Genomic DNA, 23,618 nt, shown 5'->3' with positions numbered 1-23,618 from the left:
CTGGGTTTATCTTGTCGGAAATGGAAATTGACACATATCTGTTGTAGGCGAATGAGTTGACACACTCCGACAATTCGTCATTTGTTCGTGGAAGTTTTCAAACTGTGGAAATGATGTTATTACTTGTCGGCTGCATTGTGTGAGTGTAATGTGCTATTTGCCATGCCAGGCCTGGGTTTTGCAGATGGAAATTAAAGGGAGAAAATTGCTACTAACTACTCAATTACAGCGCTTGATGGTTATGCTGACCTCGGTTGGCAGCAATGGCAACACCGGGCCAATCATGTGGCCCAGATGGCATTAAATTAGAATAGGAAAAGAGGGCGATTGCACATATTCATTGCACAAAAGACATTTGAATTACCTTGGACGCTTCAGCTTGATATCGAACAATTAAGTGCAGTGATAGGATTTTATGGGACAGTTTAGAGGCAACGTGCATACAGGAATCACAGTGCGGTGGAGAATTGGCTTTAGATTTCAAATCTGTCAATTAAAGGGTTTCTTATTATTCCCCAGCAGACGACTCTGGTGTTTACCGTTTATTTAATAGCTTTATTTGCAGTTTCTACATACTACAGGGAAAGAGCTCGAGTATATAAGAAGGTTTCTCATATTAAACTGGCAGTGACTGTGATACATAACAGATCACCCAGGAGATGGTCGGCCAAACTTATTTTTATATAAATCCATTATAGATCTCTGTATTGGATCACTTCTTTCTTGGGCCGACAGTTGTTTGTATTCCACCTTTAGTGTTGATTACATCTTGATGGACTGATGAATTCCATTGAGTTTTGCTGTCGTGTTTCTGCTTTGTGAAAAAAAAAAGCCATCATTTGAAGTCATTTTCTCTGAAGTATCATCTCTTTAGGCTTTTTGTTTAATTTTTCTCTCTCTATATATATACACACACTATTTCTTTTTAAACTGTGCGTTTTGTATGTGTAATATCTAAAACTATGCTACGCATGATGGAGTGTCAATTTAGAAAACGTATTGTGTCGCCGCATCCTCATCATTGCATTTACAGCATTATTGCATTTACAGCATTCTCTTGCTCTGTAAACTAGCTTCTAAGCAGTTATCAACCCTCTATATCAACCTTTTTAACATTATTCATACAAAATGTCTTATGATTTATGAAGTGTAGATCACATCTGTAATAACTCCTGACTGATGTAACCGGGCTTAGTCAGACTAAACCTGTACAATGCTGCTGGGTCATTACAGGTCTTTGGCCTCCCTGCAAAGCCTGGACTCTTTGTTTGTCTTGTGGTCTTGTGGAGATGTTCTGTGGATTGTATTTCTAGGCTGTAATTCTAGGCAACCACTAAACCCAGCCGGAGTCAATAGCCCATAAGTCTCTTGTTTATCACCAGATCAATTGCTCCACTTCACAAGGGAAGGAAAAGACTAATTGTTTTAGGAATAATCTCTCTTTGTTCATGCGGATATGGCATCGACTTGCAGAAATGGAAAACGATTTTCGCCTCTCAAGCTAGATGAGAAGGAGCACTTCTGTTTGCTTGTGTTTATAAGTATTGAGAACATTTGAGAGTTTGAGATGATTGCAGCTAACAAAAACTCTTAATTTAGCCCATATCATGTTTCATTTGCTCCCAGTTTTTGACTCAATCCTGCTCGTTCTTGACCTCAAATCTTCTCAAAAAATGGCGTTCCATGCTCTGTTTCTTTACATTAGTCACTAAACTCTGTTTTGGCCTAACCCGCAGTAGCTTCAGGATGTTTTCATTCATTTTCTCCCTCTTCTCTGTGAAAAAAGGCCAGCGTAGCTGAACTGTGCGGGTGAAAGCCCTTCCTTTAGGGATCAATTACTTGGCACTGGGATCTTTAAAAAAGAAGCCTGCCTGATTTAAAGTCCACACAGCACCCTGAGATCCCATATTTGGGGTTCCTGGCCTCGGCATGGCTATTTTTTAGCATATAATGTTTAAAGGTCAGTTGCTGTTTTACATAGGCGCTCTATTAGATGGAGGTCAGTCGGGCCATGTGTGTTGTTTCATTGTAAGCATAAAATTTACTGTTTTTGCTCTTTGCTTTCAAAACATTATGATTCCATTGCCATCCTCTCAGGGGAAAATGTAAAAAGCACTGTTGATTTTGCCTCAATGTAGCTTTAGATATACAGTAATGCTCTCGTATTGTACTGCATTTAGTTCATCATTGTGGCTGAGGGAGTCGATTTTTTTGAAGCACCACACAGAGAATACCCACAACTCTTTGGGAAGGCGTCTCTATTGGCAAGTCATTGGAGAATGCACACAAAAAGAAGGTACCCCGTGTTCGACATAGCCGCTGATCAAAGAGGCCGGAGGCTGGTGGAGTTGGAACAACTCTCCTCCATGGATAAAACTGTATTATAGTGTATTAAACAAAACCAGTGAAGGAGCAGAGGAATCCCGCCAGTGCTTTCAGAAGTGCTAAATGCTGGGTCCCTGTAGAGTCTATTAGACCCCCATCCTGCACTGGTACTGCACTGTAGAATAGCGAGTGAGAGAGAAAGAGATATCTCACTTTGTGTCTTCCCAGAACAATATTTAAGCTCAATATAGAAGGACTAAGGTGTTTTTCTGGAGTCTTCTGGTGGTAATAAAAGGCTTAAGGTGCACTGCAAAGTTTTTCAGGAATAATGTCAACCTCGCCATTGCGGCTTGCTTTTAGATTTTCCACTTTTTTTCACTCTTGTAGGATCAATTGATTTAACAATTTATTTTTCTGCACTTTTGTTGCTTTTTCCCCCTGAAGTCCATTTATGTAAATTGTGGTTTCTTGCATGGTTTTCATGTTGTAATATACAGTTTCCACCCTAGGCAAGGCAAGGGGATTTGCAAAATATCATAAATATTTATCATTTCTTGGCATAAAGTAGCAGGTTTCTTTTTTGTAGACTATTGGGTCAACAAACCTTTATAGATTTATAGATGTATTAATTTAAACTATATTATATTATATTATATTATATTATATTATATTATATTATATTATATTATATTATATTATATTATATTATATTATATTGTATTGTATTGTATTGTATTGTATTGTATTATAATAAAATTGTTTCTATTATCCCTTATCAATGCAAAGTGATCAAAAATGGGAAGGATTTATGCTGATATCATCCAAAAGTGTTGCTTTAAGCATTTCCAAAGTTTTGGAGTGCATTGTCGTTTGTTTTTAAATTATGATTATTAATTCTAAATAAATATGAGTATTATGATTTTTCACTAAAACAAAAAAATAAATAAAAATAAAAAACAATTTGGTAACACTCAACATTAAACATTCGTTAACATGTACTAACAAAGAAAAATGCTTCTAAAGCATCTATTAATCTTAGTTAATTTCAACATTTACTAATACATTATTAAAATCAGAAGTATCTGTTATATAATGTTGTATCTGTGAACATTATTTAATGGACCTGGGCTAACATGAAATAACAATGAACAGTTGTAATTTTATAAGCCATTTTTTTTTGCTGTGTAGCCTTTAAGTATACTTTTTAGTGTTCAAGATGTAAATAGCAGTAGTGTTAGTATGCAAGTCCACACAAGTATGCATGCACGAGCGGTCGCAAATGAGCTTTAAGTCCTAACTTTCAAGATATATATCAAGTCTGCAGTACACAAAGTCAAGAAAGACAAGTCAAGAGCCATACCGAATAAAATCACTGTGCTGAACCAAATACAAGTTATCGGGGGGACCAGGCCTACTTGTCACTTTTTTGACCATTTTTAGTCATTAGTCATGTTGCATTTTTTTCTTAGTCAAGCAGTCCCTTAATTTTAATCAAATCAAAACGTGCAACTTGGCAATATTTTGGCAGCACACATCACACAGCAGTTCATCAGAACAGGTCAGAGTTTATGGTTAGGATGTCAATACTATTACCATTTTCTGAACATATTTTGCCTGTTTTCGCAGCTTACTGTTCAGAAATGGTTTAGATGCACTGGAAAGAGAGTTTTGCATTTTGAATGTTAGAGTATGTCTACTAAAGTACATCAAACTTACTTCAAAAGAGTAGCGAAATCCTGTTTTCCATGATATGCCCCCTTTAATAATCAGCGAGTATCTTCACAATATGCTACATTTATTTATAGACTTGCATTTTTAAGTAGATCGCTCAGAATCAGAATAATTGGAGCTCTTGGTCAAGCAGTAAGTAAATGTACAGCACTCTGTTATTAGATCTGACAGCAGAGAGGCTTGATTAGATAGTTGCAGCGTAATATAATCAAGAGTCAAATCACATACATTTTCATTTTTGGTGCTGTATGATCTCTCTCTCTCTCTCTCTCTCTCTCTCTATCTCTCTGTACTTGTTTCCGCGACATGTCTCACTCGAAAGCATGTAATTATGGCTTGCCCCAGCTGATAAACAGCTCCTGAGCCGCACTCCACCTCGTACAACAACACATGCAACATACTCCAGATCATACGTGTAATCATGTTGTTGAGTCTGATGGACGCAATGCAATTACAAGAGAGGCGGTCAGGTGGGCAAAATTAGAGCTGCCATGCTGCTGTTTGGTCATAGAAGCAGTAATGACTACTTAAAGCTGTTTCTGACTAGGGCTGTTTACTCAGAAAAAAACAAAATCGTCAGCATTTAGAGCATTCAGGTCCAATAAATGTATCCGTACTCTCTCTCTCTCTCTCTCTCTCTCACACTCTCTCTCTACTGTATACTCTCTCTCTCTCTCTCTCTCTCTCTCTCTCTCTCCCAGGCTCTATCTTCTGTTCCTGTATACTGGATTAAGTGAGGATGCACAGTGCTATTTTAGACTCTCTTTCCCAGTAGAGCTGTGAATAACTGGTGTGATTAAACAAGGTGATAAGCTTCCATTTTTCTTCCGGATTGTCATTCTAAGTTTGCTTTATCGACCTCGCTCTAATTGGCAAACCATTTCCTTGTCGGGTTCAAAAATAATAAATTGATTTGGGCCTCTTTTCTTTGTAAGTTGTGTTCGGCCTGCCAGGATGTGTCCGTATATTTGCTTATTTTCCTATTTAATGAGCACATCAGATTGTGATGCGCTGTGTTCTGAAGGCATATGTGTGTGTTTGTCTGCATATGGCGGTGGATGTAATCTTTAATTTATTGAGTTTGAGTTCTCCTCCCAAAGCGCAAAGTTCTCCACGCAAAGCGCAAGGCCTAGATATAGTTTTCAGGCTATTTGCACAGTTTTTTTTTTATTTGGTTCTTTGTTGTCTTGAGAGGAGAAAACACTAGCTTCATTGTTTTCTCTTTGCTTTCATTTCCTTTTGTTTAGACACAGAAAGGCAAGTGTATTTATATAAAAAATTTATACACAATGTTAAAAGGTACATTTATATCAGCAAAAAATTTTAAAAAAGTATTAGATTAAAAAAAATTAAAACATGTAAAAGATTTTAAAATCTTTAATCAAAATATACAAAGAAATAACAGAAAAATAAAAGCTGAATTTAAAAACTGATTAAAATGAAAAGTATAATGAAATATGCAGTTGCAAACATGCAAACTGTACCCAAGGCCCACCCCCAAAAAAAGTGGGGAAAAAAGTTGTTTTAGTTAAAAATCATAAATCATTTTATCATTCATTATTAATATCAATATAATTGTATTTATTATTTTAAATTATTTACTTATTCATTCATTCATTCTTATGATCTGCCTCATAAGAATAATTTGTTCATGAATCAGATAACACAGGTCATGCTGCATGTTATTCCCACAAATCAAACTTGTCAATTTAATTTGAGAATGTATATTTTCCTTATTCCTGACATAAACACAACACCATTCTCACAGTTCGCCAACAGTTAAAAAACTTTCTCAGCAACTAAATGAACCGAACTCCATCAGACAGACAGAAACCTGTAGTATGAAAGCTCTCTCAGCTAGACAGAGAGATTGTGACAGAGCGGAAAAGGAAAAAAAAAAAGGAGATAGTTTCCAGGACAGGGATCTACTGCATGGCCAGGCACTCAGCCACATCTGACTTTGATTAATTACAACCTCTCCATCCCCCTCATCCTAGTACCTGACAGGGAAAATCCAGCTCTGTACAAGCACGGCAGACTAGGAAGCTCCACCACTTCACTTTCTCACACCACACTTGTTTTCTCCCTCAGGATGTGCTTTTCAGAACACACTCACTGCGAGATACAGGGCCGTGCTCTTTTGTCCGTGAGGATGTGGAGCTCTGCCCAAAACAGATCATGCTACATTAATCAGAGCAGGAAAGTACACAGTTGCCTGGCGGCCTTTCCATCGGATTAATCGTGCAAGGCTTTAAGCGTTTACATCGCAGGCCTTTTATCAGCCATAAGCGTCTAATTTATGAAGCGCTCCGGCCTTTGCCTTCAGTCAGCGTGAAACCACTAAAAGTGAGAAAAGACAGAGCACGATCCGCATCGTTTTATTTAATGCAGATCATTTTGCGGCATTAACTCCCGAAGAGCTTTTTCCAGCCACTGTGTGGGAGAAAGCAGCGCTAATGCAAGAACTTAAAGTCTGTAATAGGGCTGGAATTAGCCAGTATTAGAGTTGCCGAATGAAGTTTCTGGACTTTTCGTTCATTAAACCCATAGTCTACAGCTTTGTCTTTGGGTTCCCAACCAGAGTGGACGATGTGCAGGGTTTTAGAGGCGCGTGGGTGAAATTAGCCAGACGTGAAAGCATATCATTAATCAGAGGCGGCCACGTCATTTTGATTTCCTGTCATATGGTCGGAGACATTTGTTTAAGGAAAACGGTCAAGTGTTAGCGAAGGACATGTCTAAATTCACCCAGAGCGATGACTTCCTAATAAACTAATGCAGAACAAGATGGAAAGGGTTTAGGGACGTTCTTGGAGGGTGTTAATTAATAACGTGGCCCGTAGCGGAAAGGTTAAGATTCAGTCCGATCCAAATATCAGGTGGATAAAAGCCACCATCTAGATTGTTGTTAATAAGACCTCAAACTACAGCAGAAGTAAGTGCCAGGCACCTTCCACTGAGAGACTTGTTCAAATATAAAATTGACCTTCAGCTAAGCTGCGGGTGCATTATTGTAATAGCTCAGCGAATGAACGGCCACGCGGCGCTCGCATGCTGTGAATTTGTCCCTGTTCCTTAAGATCGCCTGGGTTCCTGGGTGGGAAGAAATGAAAAAGCGTCACAGAAATGGGGCTTGCCGTTCCACACTCTGGGTGTTTAACCAAGCTCAATTTTCAGCTTCAATAAGACAAAGCTTGTGATCAATGCATAATAGCTCCTTATTAACCTCAATTACCACAATTAAGCCCGACTGCCACTGGGCTGCTTTGATGACTTAATTAATCTGATTCAGTGAAGAGGCCACAGCCCCCCCCCCTATAGTTCCAAGCCTTGACCGACCATGTGGCCCCTGTTAAAAGCACATCTGGTGGAACAAAACATCATCTCGTTGGCAGACAAATGCCTCCACTCTGTGAATGAAAGGCAACCCTCTGTTCTGTGATGTTCGTAATGAATGGTACAAGCCCCTTGGCATAGAGCCTTATTGGGTGGCTTGGATAGCTGCCCAGTTTGTTCGCGGCTAATTGCTTAATTGATGCATTGTTTTTAGCGGCGATATGAATTGCTCTCATTTCGACAACAAAAACCATTACACGCCATTAGTGACTCACGGCTCTCTATGTATGCTTGTTTTAAAGATTTAAGGCGCCTTTTAAGATTTTGCGTATCAATACGATTAGTAAACCTCTCTTGGAAGATGTCACGCTCTGTGGATAATACGCCTGCAGCAGGGTTGTTCAAAACTCACAATTGAAGAAATGGCTTCTTTTCAAGTTAAAATGTGAATTGAATCAGCTACAATACAATAGATGTTAAATTGGATAGTAGTAATACTTTTTCAAAACTTTCAAACAAGTCAATCCAACATTCAAAGTTTGTCCTGACAATTTTGCTTTTCTACTTCAAACTTAGTTGCATGAATTTCTTTGAATTCGAATTGGCATTCTGCACTTGTTTACCATCACAATTCAAATTTTAGAATTTTAGAAAAATTCTGAATGGCACACAACCATGGCCAGCAACTACTTCTGCCAACAGCTCCTTATGTGGTTATTTTGCAAGCCGAAGATATAGTACATTTACTCCCCCCGCGCGAACACAAAAACACTGTTAGTATTTACAGTTCCCTCTTTGCAGTTAAAGGAAATGAAATGGCATTTGACTCAGTGTTGGAGCTGTTCAATTAGCAGGCTAAGGGTTAATAAGATCCTCCTCCGGCGCTAGAGTGTCTCCTCAGGAGAGTTGACACTTCCATAATGCATTCCCTTTCCTGCTAGAGTGTAGCACTTCCACCCCCTCCTCCGTCTCTACATATTCCCACTGAAGTCTGGGATAAAGAGCTGTTTTTTCGTCTCTATCTGCTGCATGTTTGTCCCCAGACCCTCAGAGAGCACTCCGGAAAGCTGGCAGCCTCTGTGGAGCATCTTCTGCTGCCAGGGAAGCTCGTGGAACTTGCAGGGATGAAGAGAACGCCGGCCACATGGAGACACAGTGTTACTTATTCATCAGTTCGCAGTGCTCCGAGGGAGGAAACAAGGCCTGTGTGCAGTAAACACACTGCCTCACAACACAAAGACTGAAATAACAAGAGCTCAGCCTGGCATCCAAACTGACAGAGATAGGTGCGAGGCAGGTTGTGCGTATGTTTTGGAAGCGATGACTGTACGCAGACTCCCTTGATCATCTTTAGGTGCACCAGACTGTTTTGGGATGAAATGTTGATGCGTGTTGCATATACAAGATGGAAGTCATCTCTCTTGTGACCAGGCAACTACCGGTTTTGAACATTTTAATACAAACTGATTGGGGCCAAATGTGCCGAGAACGTGCATAAGGGGCTCTATTTTGGCGTGATTTGGGATTTCACGGGGTATAAAAATAGATAGTTGCCGCCTATTATCTCAACAAGACAGAGCCACACGTGCTTTTCCCCTGTGGTGCGAGACACCGGCGTTTACATCAGCCTTGCAAGTCAGATAGGAAATTACCTGCTTTGTGATTTGCTTGTCTGCCGCGATTACAGCATTATCATAATGTTACGGTGGGAGAAGCATACCTACGAGGACGTCTGGCCTTCTCTCCACCCCTTTCTCTCTCCAAGCAGAGGGGCGCAGGCCCCCTCCGGAGAGGAACCGAGGCCCCACACAGACGCATGTCGTGCTGGGCAGGTGGAGGATGCAGTCGGAGGCGTCCCCCCGGGGAGCTGGCGGGTGCAGATGCTTGACAAAGCCCCCGTGTAGGCATTCTGATTCAATCAGTGCTTTCTGCAGCAGCAGCACACAGCGGCTCATCCTACTGTTACCACAGCAGCTGCTGCGGAGATAGTCCTTCATAAGACTAGAGTTGCAAACAGGAAGAGTAGGTGGATTACTTTAGGCCTTCTTATGATACATTTTTTTTTTTCTTGAGTAAACACTTTTAAGTCAATTGCTCATTTATGTCATGTTAAAAGCACATTTGTTCTTTGTTATTTGTGATTGACACCACTGGACAGGTTCTCGATCCAAAAGTGTTAGATTTTTGCTGTTCTTATGCCTCTAACAGCATACAGGGAAGTAATTGCAAAGACACATTCTCATCTCCTTACCTCTTTTGCTGATAGAGAGAATACACTGCTATGTGTCTGTTCACAAGGTCAAATGGGCCCAAAAAGCAAATTCTTGCCTAGTAACTGGCAGATGTGGGCAGTGGAATGGGGAAAAACACAAGGTCTACAATTGTTTTATTTTTTTATTTTTTTAGTTGAACTTATTTTAACTTGAACACTGCTTGTTAGAATGCAGTGCTATGCATGTGTCACTGCAAAAGACGCGAGAGGCAAGCGCAACAGTCAAACTCTCGCCCATCTAGTGTTTTATATAGAAAGACAATGGAAAAGTAGAGCTGTGGAATGGAAAAATGCCTTCAGTCTGAATGACCCCTAACTCTGGTTTCTATAAGGCAAAGTTTGTTATTTGTTATGAAAACAGTACTTAAAAACCTTTAGAAACGCACTATAGTTGCATTTTAAGTGAACTTGATTCTTTCTCCCCTAAGAGATCATTTATCATGAATCTACAATATTAAAGTGTTTTACCATGGTAAAATCGTAGTAATGTTTTGTGAAGACAGAGTGTGTTTGTTTGATTACCAAAAAATTGTTTATTTACTATTCATCTACTTATAGTAGCTGTGGTTACTATGGTATTTTGCCAGATACTGTGGTAAATTTGTGTTCAGGTGGGCTGCTACAAATTTGCAAGAGAAAAATCATGTTAAAGTCAATGATCTGTGAGCCGAATATCATCTGCTTTCATGCGGTCAGAGCAACATGCATTGCATTGCGTGTGTTTAGCAAGCTGTCACAATCAGTTAGCTAACAAGATGTTACAGGTTACATTTAGTTGTGGATTCAGCGTTTAGAGCATCAGAGGGAAAATCTTATGAATAGTGAAATATTCATGATGTTTGTTTAAATGCTTGGCGCACAGCGTTAAACTGTTTATAAATTCTAATAGGCTGCTTTGGAGTCCTCACACTCGGGTTTTCTAGCGTTTAGCAGTGAAAGGCGGGGAGTCTATGAAACATACTGTAAGCAAAGGCCTGCCAAGCCTGTTATGTTACACCTCTGAAGTGCAAATGAACATTTTTCTCCCCAACCAACACTAGATTATGTTTTTATGAAATGGCAACATCAGCAGGCGCTTGTTTATTTCACTTCAGATTAGCGTAGCGCTAAGAGTGAGCATGACAACATAAGCAAAATGATGTTAGTGCCTTCTTAGTGGATTTAGCTTTAGTTTCTTCTTATATATCTGTAGTTTTTTCTAAAGAGTGCCCTGTTATTTATTGGTCAATGAGATCTAAAGCTTCAGAGAACATTAATTGTGTTAAAGTACAGGTAACTTGGCAACTTTTATCTCGTTAAATTTAGCCTGCTTGTTTATATAGCAAGCGCGTATTGACCACAAGTTGAACATGCTTTTGCACCCAAGACGCCCCAAAATGTGTGTGGGTGTGTTTTTCTGAGCTAGTTTAGGGTTTGTTACATTTCATCAAACGTTCGTCTCTCTTTTTCTTTCCAAAAAGCTTCAGTGTGGTGTATTTCTTGTTGAAATAGCTCGAATCAGACTTTGATTAAAGGATGGGGAGCTCCTCGTCTTTCTGCCTGGGTGGCTGAAGCTGCAGCCTGGGGAAATTTGATTTGGATCTAACTGATGTGACTAGATTAAGATCATAATTAGTGGCGTGCAGGATGGCTGTGATAGTGGCTTGGTCTGACACAGGAAGGAAAGAGGATTAAAACTCAAAAAATTTCTTGAATGGCAGTCAGTACGTGTGTGTGTGTTTGAGGGCGCTGTCAGCTGACAGGGTGGGCAGTCCGTGTGTCAGTAAGACAAGAGTGTGACTGCTGAACATTTCACATCATGTCAGAATGAATACCCAGCATCACGTGTAATGGGTGGGTTAGATTTAGGAGCCTGCGCCTGATGCAGGCCCTGGCTGATTAGCGTAAAAGGGCTCAATTATGCTAGTAAGGCTTCATTTAGAAATAAAATGAAGTTTTGTTGGCCCAAACTGTCATCCGAGTGGAATACATCATCCGGCCGATTGTGCCTTGCTAGGAATTGCTTCCTCGTAAATATAGTGCAGAATGAAATTAAAAAAAAAACATTTCCTGTTTTCACTCATGAGTGCATTATTAAGAAATTTGTGACGGTGGGATGTGGGTGATGTGGTAATGTCTGGTGACAAAAGCTAATATGATGGGGGGCGATGTTAGCAGGGGCCTTGTTAGGACAGGCTGTTTTTTTTACCCTGGTCTGTGTTTTAGGAGAAAATAACTCCCCTCCGTGACATTTTTGACTGGAGCCCTCGGGGCGTGAGGGAAATCGGACAGTGTAATTGTGCTAGGGTTTCTCCTTACTAAATTAACCTCTGCTTGGAAATTTATTGGCCTGCTGTTTTTGAAAATTATTTAAACTTGCGTTTTTTTTCTGATTCAAAGCATTTGGTGACAGACCTTTTTATTTTCCAATAGAGGGTTGATTATACCAGAGAGGATGTTTGGAAGAGGAGACGGTCTGGATAATTTGGATTTAGGATTTGGGCCGGCAATGTTTTTAACTGCTCACCTGTGGAAATATACATAGACGGGGGGTAGCCATGACGACTGGGTTAAGTCAATATGCGTTCTCAGGTCATTGGAGGCACTACCACTACTCAGCATTAGGGTGATTTACACTTTACGGGATGTCGTCCAAAAAGTATATGTCTTTTACTTTGCTCTCTGGCAGCTTTGTAAAGACATTACATCATGATCCAATACGTGCAATAAATGAAAAATTGCTGAATTTGTAACCTCATGTGAGATATGGTCATTGCATTAGGTGTTGTTTTAATGTGATTCCCATTGTCCCAGAAGGAATTTGACTAAATCAAGATTTAGTTTTGGAGATATATATATATATATATATATGTGTATGTGTGTGTGTGTGTGTTTGTGTGTGTATATATATATATACATATATATATTATTTATCTTATTAAATTTTTTTCTTTTTTAGTTACTTTGTATGAGTTTGGTTTGATTCACATGCAATACGTATACCTATGAGGGTTAAAATATTATATATTATATTTCAGTGCAGAATAAAATTACCGATCAACTGTCACCAAAGCCGATTTTTAGTCACTTTTAAGACCTGACAAGCATTCATTTTGATCCAAACTACTAGCCAACAAAAGACATTGTTTTATCTGATTTTATCCACATATTTTCAATGTTTTACCATAGTGTGTTTTTCAGTGCTGAACATTTTATGCATTGCTGAAGTCGCCATTGTTTCATTATAATCTCTGCTCAAGATGCCCTGCTGTTGATGCTCCACCACCGGCCACATACGGTCTGAGCAATTGCTTTTTATGGCACATTAAAAACGATCATGTGAAAATCCAGTGTGGCAAATGCTAACACTTAAAAAGGATATTAAGACATCCTGAGCCATTAGTTCCCTGAACCCGAGCTCACTTAACTTCCCCGACAACCCTTTAAATATGGGTTAGATAAATGATACAATCTCTCAAGCTCTTCCGTTCTCCCCTCCTCGAGCATATTAAACCAGAATAGGTGGACTAATGATTAGGTGTCCGTTTTGATGGTTCCGTTGCTGAAAAATGTTGGCTGGCCATTGAAGCGAGACGCTTTGAATAAACATCAATCTCAGGCTCTCTCGAAGTCGAAGACAATTGTCCAAACCATGCAGCGGAGACGGCCGACAGGAAACTGACAAGTAGCCGGGGAAACGGTCAGCCGATCATGATTTACATGCTATCTGGCATTTTGGCCGGCTGACGGAGAAAACTTATCACTCAGCTCTATTTGACTTTTTCCCTCTGACAGGCCCTGAAGTCATCCTTGTGTGTCTATATGTAAAGCGTTCTTTTTTTTTTCTTTCCACTTGCGTTCTTCCTTCTCCTGTTCCTCCAGTCATTTTCTTTCAGGGCTGACCATCTCGACGTAGCTATACCAATTTGGTGCGTTGGGCGTGACAAGGAGAGAGATGTAGCATGTTGTCTTGTTCCACCCGACAAACCACAGGGGTTGTTGTCTGTGCCCCAGATACCCAGCAACAACCCCAAAACCCAGCCACATTGATGAGCAAAACCTCCCCCTCTGCAAAAACCCCTCATAGCATACCCCACGTTTGATGCCAATTTGTTAATAAGCTTGCAAGCTCATAATGAAGAGCTGATATTAAAACGGAAGTTTGTAGTACCACACTGACCTTTCAACGGGAGAATAATGGCTCCTCATAATCAGCTCTGTTGAGTAAGCAACCTAGAAGGCAAGGTTATAGTCTGGGAAAAATAAAAGGCTGTCCTGAATGCGATTTCACAAGTCAATAAACTTCCCGGGTGTGCGCGTGTGTGGCCGCAGCGGTTATGCTGATGTGCAGGTTTTTAAAGTGTCAGGACAGCGGGATCCCTCCAGACATTTGTAACGCATCAGATAGGAAAGCATCAATCTCTTCCTCCAAAGTGCCCCGAATTTAACACGGCCAGAGGCAAGGCGGGAAAGGAGAGCAGTTAAATGTTCTTTATTTATCTCCCTCGGAATTCTCTCGGTAGGCTGGAGGGGTGAAATTGATATGAATGCGTTCAAGGGTTTTTATTTCATATCGTGCTGTGACTTTGCGGTGTCTTGTTTTGTATCCACTTATTTATTTATTATCTGTTTTCTCTGCCAGTTTCATTTGCAGCATTGTTACCGGTTTTGTGTCACTGTAAAATGAATTTCCATGCATTGCCTTGAACACAAACCCAATAACCGGAATGATATCACAGAAATGTGGTGCAATGACACTGTAAATGAAATGTTAATATGAGAATATAGTGTAGGGTCTGGTAGAAGAGCAAAAATCCTTGTCTGACAGTCTGTGTGTGTGGGTGAGAGAAAGAAAGTCAGAGTTTTCTGTTGATTCGTAACAAGCTTTCCCAAACAGTGGCACTTGTTTTTTTTGTTTTTTCATGGTCTCGCTGTGACTGCATCGGCAAGTGCATATTCCTCTGCTTTTCTGCCTTCCTCCACGCACCGCAAACTTCTGCTGACACCAGCAGAGAAACATCTTCTTCCACCTCTTAACAATTTTAGCCGCTGGTCCATCACTCTTGTCAAACCTTGTGTTTTGAATTTTTACCTTGCTGCAGTTGATAGTTGACCGCTGCATGAGACTTCAGACTGAGCAGCTCAGAGTTCAAGAAAAATTGCGGTTTTATCTTATTTTACTCACGCCTGGAACAAGTTGACTAGTTGTGACTTGTGTTTCTTGATGGTGTGTGTTACTTTTATTAGCTAAAGCAATGTTCTGGATGCAGTGAAAGTTAGACTGTATGGACAGCCTTTGAATTAATATTAAGGCAGACACTATTTTCAAATTATAACCACAAGATATGAGCGAGAATTTAGACGTTTTTGAGGAAGTACTTTAATAAAAGCTGGTTTTAAAAATGGTTACACAATTTAATGTTTTTTTTTTTTTTTTTTTCAGAGGGGTGATTTATTTACTATGGTGATCAATATTATGCTATAAATGCTGTCGGTAGAGCTTAACTTGAACTTATTGAACCCATGATATTCCTTTAAGGACATTTAGGAAAATATACTCACCAGCAAACAGCTTGACAGTGATTTTTGCATCACTATTCTTTTTTTCTCTTACTGTGCGTGTTTCTTTGTGCACACACTGAGGAAACAGACAAGGGATTATCAATCTTCATTTTGTAATTCATGAAGGCCCGCTTGTCAGGTATCCAGCGGTGACTGAAACAACTCATTCTAGCGTGCTGGGGTAGAAACCCGAGGGAACGGCAGCCTCCTGTATCTCTCCTCCACCTTACCACTGTCAGCTCGATGCTCAGCACGCGGGATTAACCCCTCTGTTCCTCGCACAGGTGCGCAGGCACCCGCGCATCCACACTCATTAAGACAGAGGGCAGGCTGGTGCTGCCTCAACAAACGGGAAAACAAGTGGAGCCAGCGGTGGCAGGTCCAGCTCTGGAGAACCAAGTCCCCACAGATGGGAGTCTCTCCACAGGCCTCTCTGCTAGCCCAGGACACTCAAACACAGTTAATTATTCAAGCACTGACGCAAACTCACCCGAGACACCATCAAAGAAACATTTAGCTATTTTTTTTATTTATTTTTTTTTTGCTCTCTTTTGCTTGTTGAACACTTTTTATAAGCAGCATTTTGGGGAATTTGAGTCTTGATATTATCAAAGCCTTTTTCTGCCATGTAAGAGAAATATTTGTCAAAATTTTAAAAGAAGACAAAATTTAGATCGAAAATCATAATTATAACAGAAGTGGAAATAAAATTTTAAAAAGTGTCATGATTATGGCAAAAAGTCTAAAATATGTCAAAAAGACGACATTATGAGATAAAAAGTCATTTATGACAAAAGTTGAAATTATAACAAAGAATGATAAGTATGACAAAGTCAAAATGTTCAAAAAGTTGATATGATATTATGACAGTCAGAATGATGACATGGAGTCAAAATTATTAGTCAAAATTTAAAAAAAATTATGAGATAAAAAGCCATAAGTGTTACAAAGTCTAAATGATCGAAAAGATATTATGACAGAAGTTGAAATTTGTTGTCATAATTATAATGTTGAAAATGTGAAATTATGAGAAGTCATAATTATGACATTTTAATAATTTTGTGAATCAAGACATTTTCATAGATTTTGTCATAATTAAGGCTTAGTTTCTCTCAATTTCAACTTTTTATTTTATAATTGTCACTTATACTGTTTTTTTTTTTTTGACAGGTAAAACAACATCAGGAAAAGTTTAATTGACCCACAGCAGCACCACAGCTCATGGTGTTTTGAATTTACTGCTAAGCCAGTTATTATATTTAATATTTTACCAGATTATAAACGCACATTCATCTCCTCCAGTGGACTTGAAGTAGTTTTAGCCACATTGTCTTTAAAACTTTAGTGAGGACTACTAATGTAATTTGAAAGAACACATTTAATTTCCGCCTTTTCGTTTTTATACTATTTTTAGGGAGATGTGGGTGATCAGAAGCAGATTTAAACTAGTTCACATCATCAAAAGTTCACTCACTGTGGATTTCACCATCAAGGTGGAGAGCAAACTTAATTACCCAGCCAGTGAGGGTGTAGCCGAGGCCCACTCTTAATAAATCTATCATTAATATATTTCGAAGTGCATAAATCTGCAAATTTGAAAATTACTTTGATCACATCTTGCTCTACTCTCTCCATTTGCGGTTTTTCTGTGCTTCTTTTCCCCCACTCTTTTCCTCTTCTCTCAAACCATTAAAGATTGAAATGTACTTTTCGATAAGCGGGCACACAAAAGAGCGGGTTCGGTTCATTTCAGAGGAGTTAGTTTGTGGCGACCTTTTTGCCTGTGAATAATTCACTCTCTTAAGGAGCTCAGTGGGCCTCCTCTTTGAGCTTTGATTGGGGAAAATGTGCTGATTTTCAAGCAATAGCCCCAGGCACCCACCCTAGAGCAGCCTTTGGGCTTGGGGGCCTCAGTCCTGCCCCTCACCTCCAATCCCCATCCCGATCAACTGAACGGCAACCCTAAAGTCCGGCCCGAGAACGCTAACTAGAGTCCTTTAAGGATTAGCATAGAGTTGTGAAACTCTTGAGTGCAGATGCTTTCAAAAAACCCTCAGGAACCTGGCCTGATCTAGGAGCTGATCCTCAGAGAGACGGGCACTGATAGCTCTCCTGCGCTGGCCGAGAACCTTCCATCACCTCAGGCTGCAATTTGTCGCTTGACCTGCCAGGGGCCTTGAGAAAATCCTCACTGGGGGAGAGGAGCGGGTTTCTGCTCCTGGCGGCTCTTAACCATGGAGCCTGTGTCATCCTCATCCATTTTTATCCTGGTATTTATGCATGTGGAAAACTAGACCGCCACAAGCGTTTGAAGAAAACTTGCAGTGCACACTATGAGTGTGTTTAGGTGCCGTGTTTGTGTCTCAATGTTAGACTGAGGGATCGCTAAAGGATGCAGGCATTCTTTCATGCTCCATGACTCTTTTCTTCTGTTCAGGGTTAATATTGTTATCTAAAGCCTAAAACTTAAAGACAAAGTTTGTTTTTGAAAACCCTTTTGTAAGATTTCCATTTCCTAAAACTTTTCCTCTCTTTTAAAAATCACTGTGCATCTTAGATGTACAACAAGAGGCCAAAAAATTAACTAATATATTGTTTCCTGTGATTGGGATTCCTGCAAAAAAAAAAAAAAGTTAGAATTTGTTTCCTCTGAGGTTTTGCTTATATAGATGTAAACACTTGCAATTTTTTTAAGTTAAGGATTCTAAGCTGTTACTATTTGCTAATACAGTAATTACTAATAGAATTATATTAATAATATAAGTATAGTAATTTAATATATATTTTAGGGGGGGGTTTTCTAGCCATATAAACCTATGCTTTCATTCATGTCAAATACTTTGATGTAATCAATGAATACAGAGTCAGGCCTGTTCAAATCTCACTGATCGAATCTAAATACCACCTGTCCGTCTTTCTCGTGAACATCAGCACTTTTCACATCAAAATGAATTTTTTGTTGGATGTGGCTCCTCCTCTCTGCTTTGTTTGCCTGGAGTCTTTGCATCTTCAGAAAGATGTGAACAGGAGGATAAAAGACACTTTTATAATCAACATTTTGTCCTTAAGCAGTCTTTTTCTTCTCAAACGAGTTTTCATTATTTATAAGTGCTCCAGAGGTGTAACTGGGCTGGGATTTCACGCAAAGGTTTGATAGGAGTTAGATGGAGCTTACAGAATTGATTTGAGAAGCATGGAAATTATTATCTGCTCCGCGCATTGCACCATTAACACATTTCGCCTTGTATTCCATGAAAAAAGTTGAAATCTCAGCATGTGGACGCATGCGTTCAGCCGTGCCTTTGTCTGGAAGTGAGAACGTAAGTGTCCACTCGAACACCGCGTGACTTCAAAGATGAAATGAAGTGCTCAGAAACTAGAATAGAGATGAATTTTGTACTTAAAAAGGTATCAAAATATCAAAGAAATCGGCTAATTTGATTTCTGCATGCATCTGTCCAAGTTTCATTCCCTCTCATCCAGCATCCTACACAAAGCTTTTTAACTATGGAAAAGAGGATAAATTCAGGCATAGTTTTTAAAGGAAACTCTATCTAAATGCATACACAGGTGCACACACATTTCTCTTTTTCAATATGATAAATATTTCAGTACTAAGAAAAGCAAACTGATTCCAGAGCAAAGAACTAAAGGTCAGTGAATCTAGTTTTAAAGAAACTTGTCCTTTCTCTCTCTCTCTCACTCCTTTTCCTTTTCTCATCTCTCTCTATCAGTCCTATATGTCACAAGTGTTTTCTTCCAAGAGTATTAATGGTGAATAAAAAATGACAATAATGATTTAGACATACATGTCAGGAAAAGAGGTCATCACATGGCAGTGGGATGTTAATTCTCTTCTATTAATGAAATTTATTCTCTTCACTGTCTGGTCGCTTCAAAAGCAGGGACCCTCGAAAAAAAAAATGGAAAAGGGAGAGGGGCTTTTTTTTTTTTTGAGGGCACCGGGGCAGGGCAAAAGGAAGAGACTGACAATCGTCAGGTGATTAAGAAGACTTGGAGGCTAGGTAGACCTACAAAATGAATAACCGTGGACCCAAAACCACGCCATAAGGCTCAATGGTTTGTGATTTGCAAGTTGATAAGACAAGAAGATTAATAATGCTGCATGATAATGGTTGCTGGCGACTCAGCTGGGGAGATGGTAATGATGTGATCCTGCTGTAGGAGCAGTTCAACACGCCGCAGTGGTGAAGAGACGGCAAAAAAAAAAAACGGCAGGAAAAAAAACACTCATCCCAATTGGCCCTCAGGATATGGAGAGTTTGAAAAATGAGAATACAGTTATCATTTTAATTAGATATAAAGTTTTTTTTCTTCATATAATTTTGCTGAAATGAGGACTTCAAAGAATGCATTTTGCAGCATTCAGCCCAATGTAATTCCTGAGTGACAGTTTTGTTAATTTGTGAGGTGTTTTTTTAAAAAAATCAGGCAGGTGTGTGTTTGTGTGTGCTTCTGGGGAGGACTGATAGACTGAAATCTTGGCTGTGGACACAGTCAATCTGATGAGTATCGTAAAACTTATAGCAAGTCTTATTCTTGCTTAATAAGCAGGGATAGATATGGATGGATTTAGTGATTCTTTATTAATTCCAATGTATTTGTATCTTACTTTATTTTGATTATAACTGATAGTGTTGCTTTAATCCACAGAGACCCAAACATTGATACTGGTTACCTTTTTTTTTTTTTTTTTTTGAATGGAAACAACAACAACAACAGTAATACAATTATTATCAAAAATAGTTAAAATATATAAATACAAAGGTTATATAAATTTAGTTTGTTTGTTTGATTATAAGTAATAATGGTGTTACTTTAATCCATAGGGGCCCGCCCAAACAGACTATATAAATATTTACTATATATAGGTTTTTTTTTTTACTGATCAATTTGTTTTAATCCACAGGGACCCAAACATTAGTATTGTCATCAATCTTTCTTTCTTGTTTTTGTTTTTTTATTTTTATGTAAAACAGCAACAATAATATAGAAATACTAAGGCTATATAAATATTAACTATGTATAGTTTTTAAATTTAATTTTATTAATAATAATAATGTTAGTATAATTTTGTATTTAATACTTTTAAGATTATTTTTTAACTTTTTTTTTTTGTATTTTCTTCAATACCATTGTTAGGAAGCTAAGCCACTGGTTATAAAAATTATATTTCTATATATTTTTTCACTGATCCCCCTTTAAAGTTTCTGAAAAATCCAATCTAGATTCCTGCAGTGCTGTTTCTTTGACCTTTAATCTTCAGTTTGTTCATCTTGGAGTGATCATGAACCTGGAATATTCCTGCTATATTTGCATTCGACTGCGACGCATCTGTTGTTTTGTTGTGTCACATGACAGCGGTGGTGTCAGGTGACTCCAACGTGTTGATAAACCACTTAGTGTCTTCGAGCAAACAAATTAAATGTGAAAAACAAGTCGTAATAAGTTTGTTCGCAGGATCCACGAGTGCCGACATGTGATATGGCATGTGTTGAAACTCCACGTTCATACGTGTGAAACGAGGGTGAGAGTTTATTTGTTTGTGTGTGTGTGTGTGTGTGTGTGTGTATTTGGAACAAGAAGCATGCTAGAGACTCACGCCAAGCATCAGATATCATCTTAGATACTCTGCTACCTCTCCCATTTACAAAACAAAGTATGCTCCTTTTTGCCAACAGTGCCGGGTTCATTTAAAACAATTCAAACAAATGAAATCTCATTTTTTCATTCTTTTTTTTAAACCATGGCTGACACACAATCCCTCCATTTATATTTTAATTTGAGGCACTCTAGTTAATTATTGCAGCTGGGTTGTAATGATGAACTCCGTATTTGCATAGGTCACAATTAAATGAATGAATTTTCGGGAAATATTCTACCATTGAAGTGTCAACTTTGCTAGGGGTCACAGTAGCTACGAATGCTCCCCCTATGCCCCGTAATGAGTTAATAACTGCTATTAAACTCTAATTAAAAGGCCAGCGCTGGGTGAGTGAAACAGTTAATAGAGCAATATCTCAGATGTTTCTCTTAATGCATAGCCAAAGCAGAGATTGCCTATTCAAATTAAACCTAGCAGGGTTATTGTCTGCGAGCCCAGCCGCATTCTGACACTTTAATTACGTTGGGGGAGGAAGTTGCATTTTTCACCACGACAGTTTGCCTCGGTGTGACTTCGTATCGTCGGTGTTGCAGGAAGTGATACCTTACATAAGTTATTATACGTGTCAAGCGGGCGTTTAAGAGTGCTAACCTATAATGGAGCTCTCTCTCAATGTGTATCTGTATATCGGGCCACTGTGTTAACACACTTCTTCGGTCACGCTTGCCATGGTGGATATTTGTCCTGTGGTGGGATTGACATCTATTTGAGCATGCTGGGCTGTCAGTTTGACACAGAGCGAATGAGGCATATTAGACGCACGCACGCTTCTCCGGTTTACGGCCTTTAAGTGGCGCGCCGATGCACTGATAGCTACCAGTAAGCAACGATAAGTGCTGAGAAAAGTGACAATGTCAATAGTCATAATCTCGCCCGCCAGGAAATGATGAAACACACGTGGCGTATCTGCTAAACATGCCCCTCAATATCCAGTAATAAAATGAAGGGGAAAATTTCTTTGAAGAAGAAGCTGGAAAAAAAAGAAACAATCAATAAGCCATCGGATGATAAATATGAAATTGCCGTGTAGAGTGAATATATTTGCTCCCGCGAGGACGGCCGTCAAGTCAGAATGAAGAGGGCTAAGAAGCCTATTTGTATGTAAATGTGGGATTGATTATATTTATTTGTAGTGGTGGAGATGCGCTAGAGGGACGGATCGTCTCGCGGCTCTGCCTGTAGGGTCTGTGTGGTAAAAAACGACAGATACAGTGAGAACGGTTCAATTAGCCTTTCGTTGTCAGAGCTGTGGTTAGCACAGATGGTACAGACATGTGGAGCTCTGGCGCTCACCAGGGAGATGCAGGTTTGAATCTGGCACGCATTCCTGTTTTCTCTTTAGTGTGTGTATAATATTGATAATAATAATAAAAAAAGAAATTACATGAAAATAGCCATTCATTTTGTCCTTCATTTAGCCCTTCATAGGATAGTCGTTTTGATTGGAAAGTTGAATTGTCCTGCAGTGTGACGTGCTATACTTCATCTAAAACTATTTTAAATGCCATTTGGCTAATTAATATTATTACACTTTTATGACATTTTATTAATTGATACTTGGAATATTTGTATTTAAAATAATTTGTCACATTGCAGGACCATTTAAAAAATGTGTGAAAGCAACACACACACAGATAAGTTGGTGTAGAAACACTTTTCACTCAGAAATTAAGCATAATTCACAATTAATTGCAAACAAATGGCAAGTAACACACTGAATTAAACAGAGAAAAACTGAATAGAAACATACTCCAGTAATCTTCATAAAATAAATAAATAAATAAATTGTAACATATAAACTTTCCTTTAGATATTTATGTAAGTTTTATATAATACACAACATGTAACATGCCCATGAACTAAATAAGGGCATGTTATGTGCCCTCAGAAAATCCAGAGAGCATGATGATAATGATGATTAATAATATCAATATTAAGTGTTTTTGATGATAATTATTATAATGTAATAAAATTTGTAATTATTATTATTTATTAAATGCATTTTTTTTTGTTATTATTTTGATTATAAACCACATAATTTTATCTCTCCTCCTCAGATATATGAATAATGAAATATTTCTCTCTTTCAGTAGTCACATTGATCCATCTGGATCTGGTTCGGCTCCTGGCAGTAACCTCCATACCTCATTCCAACATGCCAGTAGTTTTCACCTTTCAGTGTCAGTGCAGAGTCGGTAGCCCTGGGTAAGCTCACTATTCCGGCTCTCCAGAACATTCTAATTACCAGTCCACCCTCATTATGTTTGCCATGTCATTGTGTGCGGACGAACGAATGAACAAACGGAGGGAGGGAGGAGAGGCAGAGAGAAAGAGAGACTGTGAGCGGTTTGGACCAATTTTGTAATTTCTTAATCACTTTTTTTGGCAACCTTTGCATGTGTCTGGGTTAATACCATAAATTGAATATTGCTTTGGTTTTCTCCTAAATAGGCTATCATGCCATTGCCTTGGCGCTTAGCGAAATCTATTATTGTCATTTGCATAGTCCTTTTTAGTGCAAAGATCTTACAAAGGCTAGAAGAACAAAGAGCTCATGAGGGAGAAAATAGGACAGGAATGATAGGGCTCGTGCTTCAAATGTGACGTCAGCCCCCTAATGAAATCCTTTGACTGAGACCATAGCAAATGGTGAAATTCATATCTGACACTTAATGGTTTGCATAGAAATTAGAAAGCTCCTGTGCTTGATGTGCCTGATTAATTTAC

The 23,618-nt window shown here is 38.9% G+C and overlaps 1 long non-coding RNA gene across 2 annotated transcripts in view; it reads left to right on the top strand.

The window, feature by feature from the left end:
- Positions 1–23,180, top strand: part of LOC122141328 — a 44,073-nt gene extending 20,893 nt beyond the window's left edge. For both annotated transcript variants that reach the window (XR_006157714.1, XR_006157712.1), the window contains exon 6: positions 22,982–23,180. This is a non-coding gene — a long non-coding RNA (uncharacterized LOC122141328). The remainder of the gene's footprint in view (positions 1–22,981) is intronic.
- The last annotated feature ends 438 nt before the right edge of the window (positions 23,181–23,618 follow it).

This window comes from Cyprinus carpio, chromosome A4, assembly GCF_018340385.1.
Source record: "Cyprinus carpio isolate SPL01 chromosome A4, ASM1834038v1, whole genome shotgun sequence".
Lineage (NCBI taxonomy): Eukaryota > Metazoa > Chordata > Actinopteri > Cypriniformes > Cyprinidae > Cyprinus > Cyprinus carpio.
This window is presented reverse-complemented; position numbering and strand designations above follow the sequence as displayed.